This window comes from Alosa pseudoharengus, unplaced genomic scaffold, assembly GCF_046254945.1.
Source record: "Alosa pseudoharengus isolate Yale_2024_CS ecotype anadromous, Long Island Sound unplaced genomic scaffold, YU_APseudo_1.1 YU_APseudo_1.1_scf_21, whole genome shotgun sequence".
NCBI lineage: Eukaryota > Metazoa > Chordata > Actinopteri > Clupeiformes > Clupeidae > Alosa > Alosa pseudoharengus.
In genome coordinates, this window is record NW_027468674.1 from 31,933,061 (window position 1) to 31,950,584 (window position 17,524).

Below are 17,524 nucleotides of genomic sequence, written 5' to 3' on the forward strand. Positions count from 1 at the left end.
GATATAAAGTCAGTCGGCATAATGTAAGTAGCTCTTTACCATTTACACAAGTCTGTCTTTCATTGTCTGTCTCCACTTTCATTTCTCGATAGACTAAACAAGGGAAAAGACAGAAGCCCCACTGATAAGTGTATCGGAATAAATTATTTTGGCAAATACACACAACAGAATCCACTGTTGGCATCTCTTGTTTGTGTGGACACAGTGAGAAGTAGCCAGTCCAGCTGAGTTCTCCCTATGTGTTGACCTTTAATAGAATGTCTGCATCAGCCCTGAGTATATTATACTTTACTCTCCTATTTGTCCTTATTATTTATGCTGGTCTCTAGACCTTATTCTTGCACTGTTGGACTAATGTTGGACTACTTTTTGCACCTTCACCATGACACTCACTCTCTTGAGCACCTTGCCATGCACACATAACTAAAGGACTATGGTTGGACTACTTTTTGCACCTTCACCATGACACTCACTCCCTTGAGCACCTTACCAGTCCCGGCCCTGTCACTACAAGTGTCTTATGCTTGATCACCCTCAAGCACATTGGACTTTTTAAATTAATTTATATAGTGTATTTAGTTTTGTTAGTTTTTTTATTTTCTACTGTCTTTATTGTACAGTGGAGTTTAGTTATATGTTTATACTTTTATACCATTTCTGCTGTAAGTGCATGTTGTGTGTGATGTCTGTATGCTACTGAGACCCTTGAATTTCCCCTTGGGGATCAATAAAGTATCTATCTATCTATCTATCTATCTATCTATCTATCTATCTATCTAGTACATATCAGGTCTCTAAAAGTGTGTTTCTGTTCTTTCTGTTTCTGAATGCATGGACTGGACAAGAGATATATGTTTGAATTCTGTTCAAAGTTTAAAAAGTGACAACATATTCCAATCCTCACAGGGAGAGGCTGGAGAGGAACCATAAGTCAGCCAACCACACACCCATCATCAGAGCACCGAGGACACACATCTGGCTCAGAAGCTGAATCAAAGGCCAAAGTGAGAGGGACAAGGAGGTGCTATTGACAAGGTGGTTAGCAGGTATTGCAGAATATCACATTATAATGGCTTTGCAAATCCCCAATGACACAGTACCTATTAGATCTATAACACTTGTTAAGGAAGACACGTTTCCCTGAGCTCTTTAGTAAGTGAGCAAGTGATCTTAGTCTAGCAGATAAATGTTTATTATTTGGGACAAAATTTTGGGTAGCTCAGACTCTAAGCTCTGTTTTTATTTTGACAGTCAGGGCGTTAAATTGGATGCTGGGGGACATGGCGTCCTACTTAATCCCATTAATTTGATTTTCATTCCATGACACAAGAGACTTATCACACCTTGAGATGAGCCTCATGTTTGCTATATAATATGTGATTGGCTTAGTGATCTGTGTCTCTTTCAGTAATCTACATTTTAACTATTTCACAGAGCAAATTTGCTCAGTTCATTAATCCCTGTGTCAGACCTCTGCAACAGTACTTTGGGTTATTCTTAAATGCTCTGCAACCTTTTGCAGTCATGCTATGAAGTGTGAGAGGTAAAAAAAAAAAAACTGACAATGGGTTGCATTGGAAGCCACTATGGGTAGTAACCTTGGAATAGTTCGCCTGAATAATTTAAAATGGAGCAAACAGCTATGTTCTATGCCAGCAGCTCAGCAGGGATTTTCGAGGGAACCTTCCTTTACTCCACATCACCAAGAAAACATCAAGCGTCAGTGAAGAACTGTGGAATAGCATGTTTTTTAAATGGAGTGAAAGGCAAATAACTTTCAGAAAGCCAATTTCTGAAAGTACTGTGGAAAGACTTCTTTTGTCCACACTCATAATTAAGTTCCTTTAATTAAGTTTAATTGTTTGCCTCTTTACTCAAGCATGTCAATTATCCAACAAAGAAACTGAATAGCATCTGATGAGTGCAAATGACCTTGCCTCTGACCGCTTCTGACGGCATAATCACCATTCACCAAACTCTCTAAACTCCGAAGTGACTCGGTGTATTATATTTAATTTTCACCTCAGATGACCCCTCCACACAAGGATTCATGAAGCCAGCTCAGGAGGGGCATGGGATGGTTCATTGGAGAACTCTGAATTATAAAGTAGAGCTATCAAACATGCATGCCTTGGATACTAGAATTACCCAAGACATCAAATTTATAACTCAAAATGACAAGATGTGATGAATAATAATGGAGTCTTGACAATATCTTTATTAGACCATTAACATCCACAAAGGAATGTGAATAAAAGAATAAACATTTGAATAATACAAACAACAACAGCAACAAAACAGAATATGTTCACAAAACTTCCCAGGTAAAGCAAACAAAAGCAAAAATAAAGGAAGGCCCAGGTGGTGTAGTCCCTCAGGATTTCAAGTCCTTAGCCAATGTTTATGGCTTCTCCAAATGAGAGTGTGCAATTCTGAGGATGATAAACTGCACTCCAAGGTGGCACTGGCCAACACGGAGCACTAAAATATTACCACAATTTCCCTCCGAGTCGCAATCAGATTTTCATAAGGACATGTAGCCAGTAGTGCTTTAGGGAGGCTGCACTGCGTAATGGTTTTGATAATAGGATTGTGAGTTCAGGGCAGTTGGATCCAATATACTGGAATAATATTTGGGCCATGCACCCTTTTGCTTCGATTTCTTTAAATTGCTTCACCGAGGAGTGTGCAGAATATGATTGTGGAATGTCAGTGATGTCACTTGCGATATGGAAATGAAGTCGGCTGAGGTACCTGTGGAAATGAAAGACGCTTTGAACACTTCTGCTGCACTCAGGACTTTTGCCGACTGGCGGGTGTGCTTGCCCAAAGTCACCTTATAAGCAAATAATCTGCTTGTACAGGAAGCATATTGTCTTTCATGAGCCCAGGCACGCCTTGGATGAAGCCATAACAAAGGCAGAGTTCAGAGGAGCGCGGAGTTGGGGTGTGTAGATTGGATTGGGCAGCACTCTCTATCTCAGGGCCACAGGCTCGGTGTGGGTGTAGATTTTATCATGAGGCTCCCCGCGGTTGCTTCTGTGTGCACTCCACCAAACCAGTCCCTGGCCTCTAATGCTGCGTGACAGTAGTGATCTCACTCAGACGATCGCCTGTCACTGGCTCCCAATCTGACCTGACAGCGGCAGCGAACGCCACCTCGGAAAGGAGATGACCACTCTCTCTACCACTCACACACACACGCTCACACAGATGACTCTCTCTCTCTCTCTCTTTTTCTCTCTCTCTCTCTCTCTCTATCTGTGTGCAGTAATGATGGTGATTGTTCTCAGGGGTCTGGGTTCTATCAGTGAGAATAGTGTCTCACTAAAGTAAGACTTTAGAAATTATGTCTTTATTTTTATACCCTTGAATCACATTGTAGGTGCATACATATCTTATATTTATTTTATTTTATAGTGTTCTGAGTTTTTAATGCTGCACAGGAAGTATGTATAACCATTTTAAATTCACTGGAGTAAAGTCCTAAACTTTTCAGCGGTAGCGCAAAAGCTATTTAGTTGTGTTTGTTTGTCTGTTTACCCAACTGCTTGTTGACCTACAGTACACTCAGTCTGCATCTCACAAAATCTTTGAGTATAGTGGCCACGGCTTGGAGGCGTTTCCACTTGAAGACCGCATCACAGCAAATCGGCCAACACAACATACTTAAAGGGGAGCACTGCTCAAAAAGAAACCCGCTCAGAATGGTAAGAGTGTCCAGTCAGTGTTCCTATTCCACTGGAGAGTCTTTGAGCGAGGGAGAGCAGAGCCCATCACCATCCCCTGACCTCGGCACTCCTCCTTAGCATGCAGCACCACCGGAACACGTTCACGGCTGGATAAAATACATCAGCATGAGTGAACAGCACTCTGTCCCTTCCTCGCTATCAGGCTTCTGTGAAACAGGTGGAAGTAAAAAGCGCCCTCCCTTACATGACCACCAGGGAAACAGCGCATTAATTCAACAGTTGAATGCCTTTATTGTGCACGCTTGTGATGGCGCCATCATGGACAGCTGTAATTACACCCTGACGATTATTGGCAGTGATGGATAGACGGCAGCAACAGTCTTGAGTCCTGTCATCACAGTGTAAATAAATTGCTGGAGTGCAGTAATGGATATTCAACTTGACAGGGAAGAAAACAGAGGAAATTGTCTTTGAACCACAAACTGTGGTACACGACTTCCCTGTTCAGTAGGTGGACTCTGATGCATATCAAAGGGTTGTTGCATGTTGACAATACTGTGATTGGGTTTATGTGTGTGTGCACTACAGTGCAAAAACATTTGGATTCCTGGGCACACACAGATCCGTCGGGAGCAGTCAAACCATCCTCCATCTGTTCTACCTGTCTAGGCTGCATAGTGTATTGCTCTTCTGCTGAGCTGTGAAGTGGAACAGTATAAAGATCCAAATCACCAGGGTTGATTACCCAAATGTCCTGAACATGTTGGTCGAGGGTGGAATGGTCAGAATGGCCAAACTGCCACACATGGGTGTCGCGTATGGCTTGCATAAACTAAGCTAATACATTCACATCCTCTTGTCTGACCGTTTAGGTTACTCTACCTTATGGAGGAAAACTCTGATTGCCTCTGACTGCCTGCCTAATCCATTTAACCAAGTCTTTCATTGCACTCTGTATTAGTTAACAGAGATGGAGGAAAAGGGTCATAATTGTGCCAAAAAACGTGTGTGTGTGTGTGTATAAAAAGGGCATTGTATTCAATGTGAAGATTAATTTAGACTCATATATAATGCGGCAATGAATTATCTTCATGAACCTGGCACTTTCTGTGTGTACAGCACATTTCTGTGTAAACAAAGTTACCGGCCCCAAATGTGTTTGGGCAAAAAATGACAGCGATAACTGCACAATAAATATTGGCCATCTGCTCACCTGAGGCCATTCCTCACATTCCTCTCTTTGTTGGTGTCAGTGGCATTGACACTCACCCTTACCCAACTATATACACACACACACACACACACACACACACACAGTGAAAGAGAATAAAATCACTACCTCTGGGTGTCCTGATGAAGCCTGTTTGCCTGCAGGTGCAGGGCACAGCACTCTCCTGGACAGCCGAGCTGCGTGCAGATGAATGTGCCTGGCATATGTGTACTATATGATGAGCAGACACTGTGTCAGAGGGGTCAGCCCGCCAGGAGACGTGCACAGCTATCTATTACCAGTGCAACACAGGCCCTTGCAGGATATAGGTGTTAACCTTGTTTGTTCACTGGACCATTTCTGCCTTCCCAGAGAATTGCAGGACATGTTAATACCCCCAATTACTGTAAATGGCTGCAAATAGCACTCACTGTAGCTCTCTTGTTATGGAGGGAACATTTCAAAGGTTGTGTACAGCCTCGGCAAGTGTGTGTGTGTTTGTGTTTGTGTGTGTGCGTGTCAGTGTGTGTGCGCGAGCCGTCGCATTGTGTGTGGATGCCCTCCAGCACTTGGTATCATTACTGTTGCTGTGATCCAGGCTGGGGGAGGCAGGGCAGGGCCATGTGCTCTGCCAGTGTGCTGGTCCTGTTGCTGGCTCCTACTAGAGAGCTCCCAGAGACCTGGAGCGGAGGCGCTCTAATGAGATGGAGCCTGCTGGGTGCGAACCCGTTTGCAGGGAAACACCATACCTGTTCTGTTTTAAGAAGGTGAATATGCTTGAACTCTACCCCCCCTCCCCCTTTCTTTGCAGTGCCTTTTAATTGGCACTTTATTGACCCATGGAGTCAGAGGGTCCTGCTGACTTTTATTTGCATTTATGATTCCCTTGGCTGGAGATGAAGAAAAGGAAGAAATAAGAGCTTCCTGTTCCTGTTCTCCTCTTGCAAGACCGCTCCTATTATTTACTGTTTACCGAATGTTCCATTATCCTCTCTGAATAGCTTGAGAGGCTAGGCATTAATGATTCCTCACACCTATTAAATCAATGAGCGCATACTCTGGGGAGCCAACTAACAGCAGGAACCAACAAATCAGGTCCGGCATGCTGGTGGGACACAGTGGGACTATTAAATCCTCGCCACATACAGAGCTGAGAAAAATGAGCGGCTGCGGAGCAAACATTTATGGGGGAAAGCTCACCTTCTTTTGGTACATTCTGAGGCAAAAAAAAAAGCGAAAGGATTTATGAGCTGTTGGAGAGCCCTCCTGATCACCACTTGTTTGATGAGGGCAAGGTTTAGATCCTCAGAGAATATGAATGAGAACAGGAGCTCTGTTGGATACATGTTAAGATTCAAAGGGGACTGAGAACCATACAGTGTGATGGTGTGTGTATTGACTGCTTGTTATAGGTGGATTGGCTTGCTTGTGATATCTAGATGAAAGGCTGATCTCGAAAGCTTTATTTGTACAGCCTGTGCAATGCAACATTTCTCAAGTTTCCCAGTGGCTTTACTGTGACTTTAATGGTCAAGTTGTGGGAACTAAAAGGAAATGGCTTGACTTGCTATCAATTTTATATAATTAAAGGTCAGTGCTTAATCGCTGAAATTGTTTGGGTTACAATCTATGCAAATAACCCATGAGAACAGTGTAGAGCAACAGCTGAATTAATACATCAGCTATATTTCAAAACAAGCTCATTATGTTTCAAAATGCTCACCTCGTAAAAGACTGGGCACAAGTCAAAACACTGAATACGTGCTCTCCCTGTCAATACATCGCCATATTTTTTAATTGGTAAGAGCATCATTTGTTTTCTAATCTATCAATGGAGTTAAATGTAAATTGCTTTGCAAATGAATGCTGAGTCAAACACCAAGGCCAGGATGGGACCATTACTTTGGAAATGCGCTGACATGAGCATTATGCAACAAAGTGCAAACTGAAAACACCATCAGTGAGGAAAGCAGCCAAAAGAGTCTGTTTGCCTTTGTTTCCCTGTGCAGCATCCAAACGTCCGTTCCTGCTGTACATAGCCTTTTCACTCCTCTGAGGTGATTGCCATTCAGAGCGTGTGTGTTAAAACAGTAAGACAGGGATTTGCTTGTGTCATGGCTGAAGTTTTCAAGAACATGGAAAAAAGTCTGTCTGTTTGCACAATAGAGGTTTATGTCAAAGTCTTTGCCAAGTGCCTTGGTTTTCAGGATGCCTACTGCTCATGGCATGGCATCTTGACTGTCGTATCCTCCTCACTATTTAGCCCATGAGATCAGACAGTTGACTGTGACTCTTGCCTATGTCACTGGCGCTGTCTATACACTTGCATTTCAGAAAGCTAAACAGCGCTGTCTGAAGTGTTATTGCTGCCTGAAATGCTGAGGCTGTGTTCTCTAACTGTTCTTCCATACAAGTGAGGGTGATCTGAACATACTCAATGACTTCATCTGCTCATACACATGCCATTCTGTTCAGACAGTGTCATTCCAACTAAGCAGGTCAGGCGATTCCAACAGCAAGCCTTGAGTAACCAGAGATGAAACGGTCTCAACTTTAAAAAAATGACATTTTTACAAGGAGACACAAAAATGTGCCAATGAACTCAGGAGCAAGCCGAGGCGCAAAACCAAGCTGACCAAGCTCTGATACAAAATGAAGATGGAGAGGACGTTTACCAGAGGAGATGTGAGGGATGCATGGAAAGGTCTGAACACCATGATGGGCAGAGCTCAGAAAGCAGCCAAAATGTCTAAACCCCCACCTCCCTTGCAGAGGAGCTGAATAACTTCTACACAAGGTTGAACAGGACTGATTTTGTGGAGGATTGGACCCTGACTATCAACTGCACCCCTGCACAATTAAGTGAGATTCCTCCCCAAGATACATCCGAGGAAACCTCCTGGACCAGATGGGATTAAGGACCATATTGAATGAGAGTGCAGACTAGGTGGATAGTATAATGACGCAACTTTATCAGCTGTTCCTGACTACCAACTTCATTCCAGGGCATGGAAGGAGACAACTATCATCCATGTTCGCTAGAAGACCCATGCCAAAGCCATGAATGATTACAGGCCTGTGGCGCTTACCTCGATCCTCTGTAAATGGAGAGGGTGATCGCTGGGGAGCTTATTACCATGATGGGTTGGGCTGTTGGAACAGGTTGAGATCTTAAAGCAGTGTTTTTCAACTTTTTTTGTGCCACGTCACACTTTTGACACTTAAAATGTCCCACGGCACACTATCCTGTGTGAAGAAAAAATAAACCTACCATAGCCTAAAATTTCAAATAATACACAGATATGGCCTTATTATGGCTTCTATGCAAGACCTGCACAATAAAACAAGCGCCCTCTGTTTCATTTGTAGGTGACTATATCTAATTTAATTGTTGTTTCTGTTGATTCTGTGAATACTGGATATGGGGCCCCCGTTGTACAATGCCTGCATACCACAAATAGTGCAATCATACAATCAATGAGAGCATGTGGTTATAAATTCTTTGATGCAACAGTTGCTTTTCTTGACCTTTGAGTGGCATTTGGGTAATTTTCTGCGGCACACCTGATGATCTCTCACGGCACACTAGTGTGCCGCGGCACAGTGGTTGAAAAACACTGTCTTAAAGTACCTGGCCACAGAGATCAACCACTCTGTCATTCACACAACATGCTGATGGAATATATAAAAAGCACAACTGCGCATGTTTCTCCTGATGAGTCTGAAGGAGAAACTGAACATCTGACACCCCACCCCCTCTTTCCAAACCACACAACGAAAAAACTAATGTGCTCTCCCATCAGTGCATCATTCATGAGGCTATAATATTATAATTTAAGTGCTAGTGTTACTTAAAAAATAATAAATAGAAACATATAACAGCATTAGCAGCATACATAAACACACAGTCATACACACCCAGTCATAGTCATACACACCCAGTCATCACATAAAAAAACAGTATGAACACAGTCATTGCATAAAAACAGAACATACATCTGCTGACATGCATACTTTCTGTCATTGCATTGATCCATTTCACAACAGATTCCATATTGCAGCATTGAACATTATTTTTTGCAGCATTGAGGGTGGTTATCACAGTTGGATAAAAACTGTGTTTGAGACTATATGTTGTGTTAATTGATCTGTACCGTCTGCCTGAAGGCAACAGTTCAAAAAGGGATTGACCGGGATGGTGGGTGTCCTTTATAACGCTCTGGGCTTTTTTGAGACAACGGGAACTGTGTAGTTCTTCCAGTGTGGGGAGAGGGCAGCTGATCTTTTGGGCGGTGTTGATGACCCTCTGGAGCTCTTTTCTCTGAGCCACTGTGTAGCTGGTGTACCATATGCACATGCAGTATGTTAGTTTGCTCTCAATGGAGGCACGGTAAAAGGACACCAGCAGTCTTTGTGTAATGTTATTCCTCTTAAGTATTCTGAGGAAGTACAGTCTCTGCTGGTACAGGGTCTCAGCACACAGCCCTGGGGAGAGCCGGTACCTAGGCTCAGGGCCATGGATGTGTGGTGGCCCACTCTGACCCTCTGTCTGCGGTCGGAGAGGAAGCTATTGATTCACATGCAGGTGGAGTGTGGAAGCCCCAGGTCCTCCAGTTTGACCACTAGCTTGTGAGGGAGGATGGTGTTGAATGCAGAGCTATAATCCACAAAGAGCATCCGCACATAGCTCCCCCTGCTGCTCCAGGTGTGATAGTGCAGTATGGAGTGCTATGGCGTCCTCTGTGGATCGCTTCGCTCTGTAGGCAAAATGGTGGGGGTCATGGCTGCGGGGCAGGGCTGCTGTGATGTGACCATGGACCAGTTTCTCAAAGCACTTCATCAACACTGGGGTGAGTGCCACTGGTCGGTAGTCTCTGAGGCTAGAGATGTGAGGTTTTCTTGGGCAGGGGGACTATAGTTGAGGATTTCCGGCAAGGTGGGGCAGTGGACTGTGCCAGGGACTGGTTGAAGATCTTTGTGAAGATTCCAGTCTAGGCACAGTCCTTCAGCACGCGTCCCGGGATGCCATCACGACCAGCCGCCTTCCTCGGGTTGACGGCCCGCAGAGTGCGCCTCACATCATGCTCCTCACCTGTGAGGTTTACGCTGCTCACCTCACCTCACGCTCCTCACCTCATGCTCCTCACCTGTGAGGTTTACGCTGCTGTGGGCCGTGCGGTGAAGTGGTGCGCCTCACCTCACGCTCCTCACCTCACGCTCCTCACCTGTGAGGTTTACGCTGCTGAGTGGTGGGCCGTGTGGTGTAGTGGTGCTGTCTCTGGTGTTGTGACTTTGAAGCGGGCAAAAAAGATGTTCAGCTCCTCTGCCAGCGCGGGGTCACCTTCAGCAGCTCCAAGGTTGGTCCTGTAGTTGGTCAGATGCTGAATCCCTGCCACCTGCCTGCTGTTGCTATTGCTCAGATGGTCCTCTATCTTCCTCCGATAGACCCTTTCAACAATAAAAACAAAAACAATGCTTGAACGTTCTATTTGGTTCCCAATCTACTTCCTCTGCATTAAGATAACATATGGAATGTTAAAAAGGAAGCCTTGTGGGGCCAACTATGATGCTGATAATGGAACTCTCTTGAAAGGGTCTATAGTCTGCCTTGACCTCTCTGATGCCCCTCTTCAGGTTGGCTCGGGCTTTGCTGTAGAGGTCTTTGTTGCCGGACCTCCAGACGGTGTTCCTCTCTTTTAGCAGCTGCTGGACCCCCCGGGTCATCGAGGGCTTCTGGTTGGGGTAGACCCGGATGCGTTTGTCCACTGTGACAGTGTCTATGCAGTTCTTAAAGTAGCACAGAACGCTGTCTGTGAACACCTCCAGCTCCAGGTCAAGGTCTTTAAGCACCTAGCCTCAGAGACGGACCACAATCTGTCCTTCACACAACATACTGATGGAATATAAAAATGCACAACAGCGCATGTTTTCTCCTGCTTTAACACATCACTTTCCTTGTTTATCCAAACAGACTCTAACAAGGCTACATTTGCTAATTTGCATTTAGTTTTTCAAACCCAATGTGTGCAGTTGAGTAAGAGTGGTACCAAGCTAGCAGATGCCTTTGTTTTTTTCAACGAGTTAATGCTACAGTGCAGGCCTGAAATAAATGTTTCTTTGCTCCTCAACGCAATGGTATGAAGTGTCACACTTCACACTTTGACTGACTGTTTAAAGTGTTTGCCAGCCCACAGACTGACAGAAAGACCCTCCTCCCGAGCGTTAGTGCAGTCTTCACCGTGTTTTTTTAAGCATCACAGCCAGCAAAGCATTTTCATTTTCATAGCTCATTGAGATTCACTCAACAAGTAACCATTTTATTTTCAGAGACAGCCAAAAATAAAGTTAAAAAACAAAATTATATCCAGTAAACAAAATGATACACAGCAGCAAGCTCTCCATCTGTCAGTCTGCCATTATTATGTCTGTCTTTCTTTCTTTCTTTTTTTCTTTTCACATCATGCTTTAGCTGTCGCTGACACATTGGTGAGAGAATCCTGATAAACCCTAAGGGCAGTGCAGTCAAGCATATCCTGAGTTTCGCGTGACTTTTGTCCATTGGGTCCTACATTGGTCATGAACCTCGAAACTGTGTTCAAACACTATCTGTAACAACATGGAATGACCTCTGCATTACTTAAATTTAACATTGCAAGTTCTGTGCAGACTTGTATCATGTGTTTGCCTGGCATATTCTCATACTGTAATGTGCATGTGATGGGACAGACCACACGCAGAGATGCATTGCTGTCACCTTCTGCACATTAAAGAAGTGTATGTTTTTAAATAAATGTTTATTTTTTTCTTTAGTTTCATAGCGTATTAAATGCTGATGCTGTGATACAGAGATGTGGTAATATTTCATTTGCTTTCACTGCAAGAAAACAAAAACAACTGATGGTAATGGTTGACCTGACGGTTTTTTCCCCATTTTGTTATTATACTGATCATATCCTAACAATCTCCTGGACCTTCTCATATTTAAAGTAGTCTTGTACTTCTTTCATATATTGAGATAAGCCGCACAGGCACTTGCTTGTGTACGTTTACTCACACTGGCTTTTCATTAGAGCCTGCATCAGAAGGGAATAAGTATTCTTACAATGGTTGCTTTGTTGGTGATGTTTTTAGGCTGCTTTGGTAGGCTGCTTTGGTTGGCCATTCAGACTACTGCCAGCACTTGTTGTACCATGAAGGAGGGCCTTTATGGATCTCAGGTACAACATGCAGTATGTTTGTGACTTGCAGCCAGTTGTGCGTCGCTATTGAATCCTGTGTTGTCTTGTGTAATGTTAGATAGGCTTGGTGGCTAATTGGCCGCTGTGGAAAATACCCTACGTATAGCACAAGGAACTCTCTTGTGTATATCTGAAAAGCCACATATAGCAAAATGTGCTGTCATTACAATGTACAGAATCTTTATTTAATTGCCAACTAAGACAGATTTGTCACTCTAAAACATTTCAATACACAGCTTAAGTCATATAGTGTTACTCACTAGTATGATACCCATTGGCCCCATTCAATGAGAGTTAACGGCTGCTGCTTTGTCATGAGTTTTTGGGCACATGGGAAATCCCTAACAGTTTACAGGAAGCATCAATGTTTACACAGGGAAAGCTAGCAGTCTGTCGCTTCTTTATGAGGAAAGAGTGAGCAATTCTTCAAGGCGGGGGAGATATGAGGCCATTATTCAAACAGCCACAGAACTGCTCACGTTTCCACGGTGACAGTGTCCCATAATGCAACAGTGACAATGCAATTCTGGCATCATTATGGTTCCCTGCGAGGAGAGGCAGCCATTCCAAAACAGAACAGTGGTGTTAAGTGAGATTCATTTCCAGTGGGAGGAAAGAGAGGCCGACTCCATAAAAAACACAAAGGGAAAGGAACATCTGAGACCAAACAAAGAGTCATATCCACCGCTCTCCTCAGTGTGGCACAACATAAAACATATACCCATTGCATGTGGCCTGGGGAAATGAACTTAGAACTGAGAGCACTAGTCTCCAGGCAAAAAATAGCACCAGGTATTTTCACTTCACCTCTCTTCTGTTGTACAAATGGAAGCCACTATATCTGTAAAAGGTCACTATTTTGGACAGAGCTCTGCTTCAAAAATGAAGGTGAATAAATTCAAAATAATGGAAGAAAAAAGTTTGATAGGCAAAAAAAGTCAAATAACAGTGGGGATTCATTCACACTATGGGTTTTTTGCGAACAATGGTTTTGCTTGCAGGTTGCTCTGCTGAGATGAAGAGAGGACTGCCATTCATGCCAGGACATAGTGAAACAGACTACAGAACACCAGTGGGATGGGGAGACAAAGAGAATGACAAGATTCACTGACAAGTGCAGACTGTTCCTCCAGAGAGAATAAAGCAGAAACACGGTAAGGCTAGCTGATGAGACATTGTAGAGTTGTGAATGTCACCGATATGTCACTATTGGATACCTACTATGAAGAACAAAATACTAGAACGCTTACAACAGAGACAAATATGGCACTACCATCTCAAAGCAAGTAATTTAAAACAGCAGGTTGTACTGGTATTAAGTTAATATTTGGGGCAGCTGTGGCCTACTGGTTAGCACTTCGGACTTGTAACCGGAGGGTTGTCGACCAGTAGGCACGGCTGAAGTGCCCTTGAGCAAGGCACCTAACCCCTCGCTGCTCCCCGAGTGCCACTGTTGATGCAGGCAGCTCACTGCGCCGGGATTAGTGTGTGCTTCACCTCACTGTGTGTTGACTGTGTGCTGAGTGTGTTTAACTAATTCACGGATTGGCATAAATGCAGAGACCAAATTTCCCTCACGGGATCAAAAGAGTATACTTATACTTATACTTAAAAGCATCTGGTAAATGGCGGTAAGGTAGCTCAACAAAGCACAGCTAAAAGTAATCAAGCAAAATACTCCCAGGCTCAGATGATTCTAAAACCATAATATAGTTAAGTGTCAATATTACAGTCATTTCATTTGCACAGAGCATACCAACAGAAAGTGATTGTGCACGTGACGGGATACAATTACCCAGTTCATAATAACTGCCTCCCTTCCCGTCCATCCACTTAGCTCAAGCCTACTGGCGTGACTGCATTCACATGGACCACATAAGTAGGCTATTGGAGGAATACAGCATGAAGGAAACTGAAACAAAAAAGTAGAAAGAAAAGCATAAGCATCCACGTAGCAGAGCTGAGGACCAAACCACTGGGCCCTATTTTGGCGATCAGAAACAGATGGTCAGAGGCGTAAAGTGTATAGACATTAAGGGCGTGGCCACTATTGACTGACAAGGGGTTACCATTGAAAACATAGCCTGAAAAAAGCAACACTTACCCAATAATGTTCAAATGACTGAATTAAAAAATTCTAAGAATATTTATCCTGCAGAGGAGTTGCTGCTTACATCTTGTGAAATATAGTGAAAGGCTTTATATGCGCCTTTCACTATAGACCATAGATTCTTGGTCAGTGGCGTAATGATTTTTAGAGGGTGTAAGATAGCGATATTTGGATCATGCGCCAGACCGCACCTTATGTCGCCAATTACCACACCCCTGGGTGCAAGGTTTAATAAAAGTGGAGTGTATGGCGAAAAATCATCACATTATTGAGTGTAAGATAAGAATAAGCCTTGCGTCGCGTGCACAATAGAGCCTTCTGTCTTGAATCGCCAGACCTGGGTAGGCTTTCTTCACATGACATTGCTTGGCAAAAGTAGATGGTGTGCTGCAGCATTGTTGGCAGGGGCGGAGTGGGACACTAAATATTAATGGAGCTTTTCAAGCTCCAGCGGCCTCCCGACAGAGGGCGGCGGTGTTGATGGGAGTATCCTGTATTCCTGTTCTAGGGGGGAGATCCGGGACTACTTAAGACATGTCATAGTCGCTCATCTAAAGTCTTTAGTACTCTGTATCTCCTAGGCTATGCATCTCATGACCTGCATGTCAAGTCATCAGTTGTTACCACATTATTTCCAGGGCTGTATGGAGGGACTGGTAGAGGGAGTGAGCTGCGATTGCATAGTCCACTCCAGGCTACTGCAGGGCACAGCAGTACAACTTTACAAACAGCAGTATCATGTCCTTTTTAAGCTCACAATAATCAACCTGACCTCAAAACATTACTGGGCGACAGGGAATTCTCCAGATTACCACTCCGCTACTGATTATTGGTGACGCTGTAGTTTCCCCTCTACCTTGGTCCAATCCCATCACTGTCTTCTATAGGTCTAAAGTCTTTGGACACTGGGACAGATTTATACACTGCACTGTAGATTTATTCTCTCACATCAATGCTCCGTCCACAGCATCAGCAAGAATGCATGTAATGCAACCTTCCCTTTGCTTACACTGGTGGCAAGTGAACGCTGCTTGGTTCACAGATTTTAAAAGACATATTTTCTAGTAAGACAATCTTGGAAAAAGAAACAGCTACAATAACAAAAAGGGGGCCAAGCAGCCATAATTGCCATGGAAACTTGATTTATGATGTCAAGGGCATGACACTTGAAGACAAAGATTTATAGAGATATGAGCCCATTTTGGTAGGCTTTAGTGGAAGAATGGTTTTGAAAATAATAATAAAAAAATATATTGATAACTTCTCTGAGGCTCTGTCTGAAGTTGCTTTGTGCCAAGATTCGTTTTGTGACCGCTATTTTGTTTTAAAAAAGTTTTTGATTAAATGCAGTGCGGCGGGATTCAGAGGACTCTTCCCAATCATTGTGCCACATTTCTACATTTTTTACCATATGGTTCAAGGGGCTGGTGCTATGGTAGGAGAAATAACATAAAAAAGTATAGAATTTGGCATAGCATTTGGCAGCACCTGCCAAGAAAGAAAGGTAAAGGAATGCAGAGGGCCTAGCAACACCTCAGGGAACATCTTCAAGGAGAAATCCAGTGATTTTTCACACAGATCTCCTTTTTTTCGACGTTACAGAGTACTGTTGGTATGAAAGGTTTTTTACCTGGCTAGCTCGACTTGCTTGTTCCTACAGCTAAAGCAGCCAGGCAGCTACAGCGCTACACTCTGTGTACATGGGGCCCACAAGCATGCACCCAGAGTGTAGTGCTGTAGCTGCCTGGCTACGTTAGCTGTAGGAACTAACAACTCGAGCCAGGTAAAACCCATTTTTCTTTTTTTTTCATACAGACAGTACTCGGTGACCTTGAGAAATGGAGATCTATGTGAAACATCGCCGGATTTCTCCTTTCAGTCTCTCCAGTTGCTCCTACACCTCCTTACAGGTCGTACATACCCCCTTAAGTATCAGCTCTTCATTTAATCAGTGCAATGATGTTTACAGATTTGTTGTCCACACACATACAGTATATTCCGAATACAAATCAGATAACAGAAGCCCCCTTATTATGAAAATGACCAAAGCTGTTCTTTTGTAACAAATTGTAACAGAAAGCAAAAGTCCTTTTCTTTTGGAGTAATTAAGTTGTCTCTAAGAGTATATTTTGAGTCGTAGTGCAAATTGTCACGGCATTACAAACATTTGTAAATTTCTAAATTACTAGCTGTGTCAGCCTTTTCATCAGATAAGCACCACTGAAAGGATGCTAGCAATTTGTTTAACTCGCATGAGGTATTAATTATTCAAATGTGATTAAGACACTACACAAAATCAGACTCCATCAGCAGAACAACTATTGAGATCAAATAATGAAGTGTAAAGGGCCTATGGGTATTCATTTTTTTGGATAGGGAGGCAATAATTTAACCAGGAAAATCAAAAATTACTTTTCTCAGAATATCAAGAGATATGTGCCAGAGGTGGGGTGGCTGAGACTATTTTTCATATGTGCTCACTACACTTCCAATGGAGATCATTTCCACAGGGCTTTGGGTTGGGCTGTGCCAATGCCACATCACACAGGCTGGTGGTCCAGGTTTAGAGCCCACCTCCATTCTCCTCAGAGGTATTGACTCTTAGAAACAGCTGCTTTAACACTAGACTATATGTACATTTGTTTTTTCCCCCTTAGCCATTCATCAAAGTAGTGCAAGCCTTTTATGGGCCTTGAATACCTGATGTCCATGCAGAGGCACAGACCGACAAATGGACAGTTTTATTCAGTCTGAACTAAATAAAAATCCTGCAAAAGGCTGCTTCTGACAGTACAAGTAGCCAGATACAATTGGGGGAACTCTTGGCGAGCAGCATCAGCTCAGTTTTCTTTGAGTATTTTCAGTGTAGCACAGCAGAATTAGGACTTCATTTTCAGTCAAACATTGTTTTGCTGGTCAGTGTCGTAAAATAAATTCTAAGATTTATTTACTAATTCTGATCGTTGGATTATACATTTCTATTACAAAAGTATACAGGTACATTATTTGCTAATTTTGTAATTAGTATTCTGAATAACACTGGCTAGTTAGCTGTAATGTAGTTTACAGTTTGCATGTACTACAGTGAATACGGAAAGTATTCACAGCGCTTCACTTTTTCCACATTTTGTTATGTTTCAGACTCATCTTAAAATGGATTAAATTATTTATTTTTTTCTCATCAATCTACACACAATACTCCAACACCTCACAAAAAAGCTAGTGTTTGAAGTGTTTTGTAAATGTATAAAACAATAAAAGACTGAAATATTCC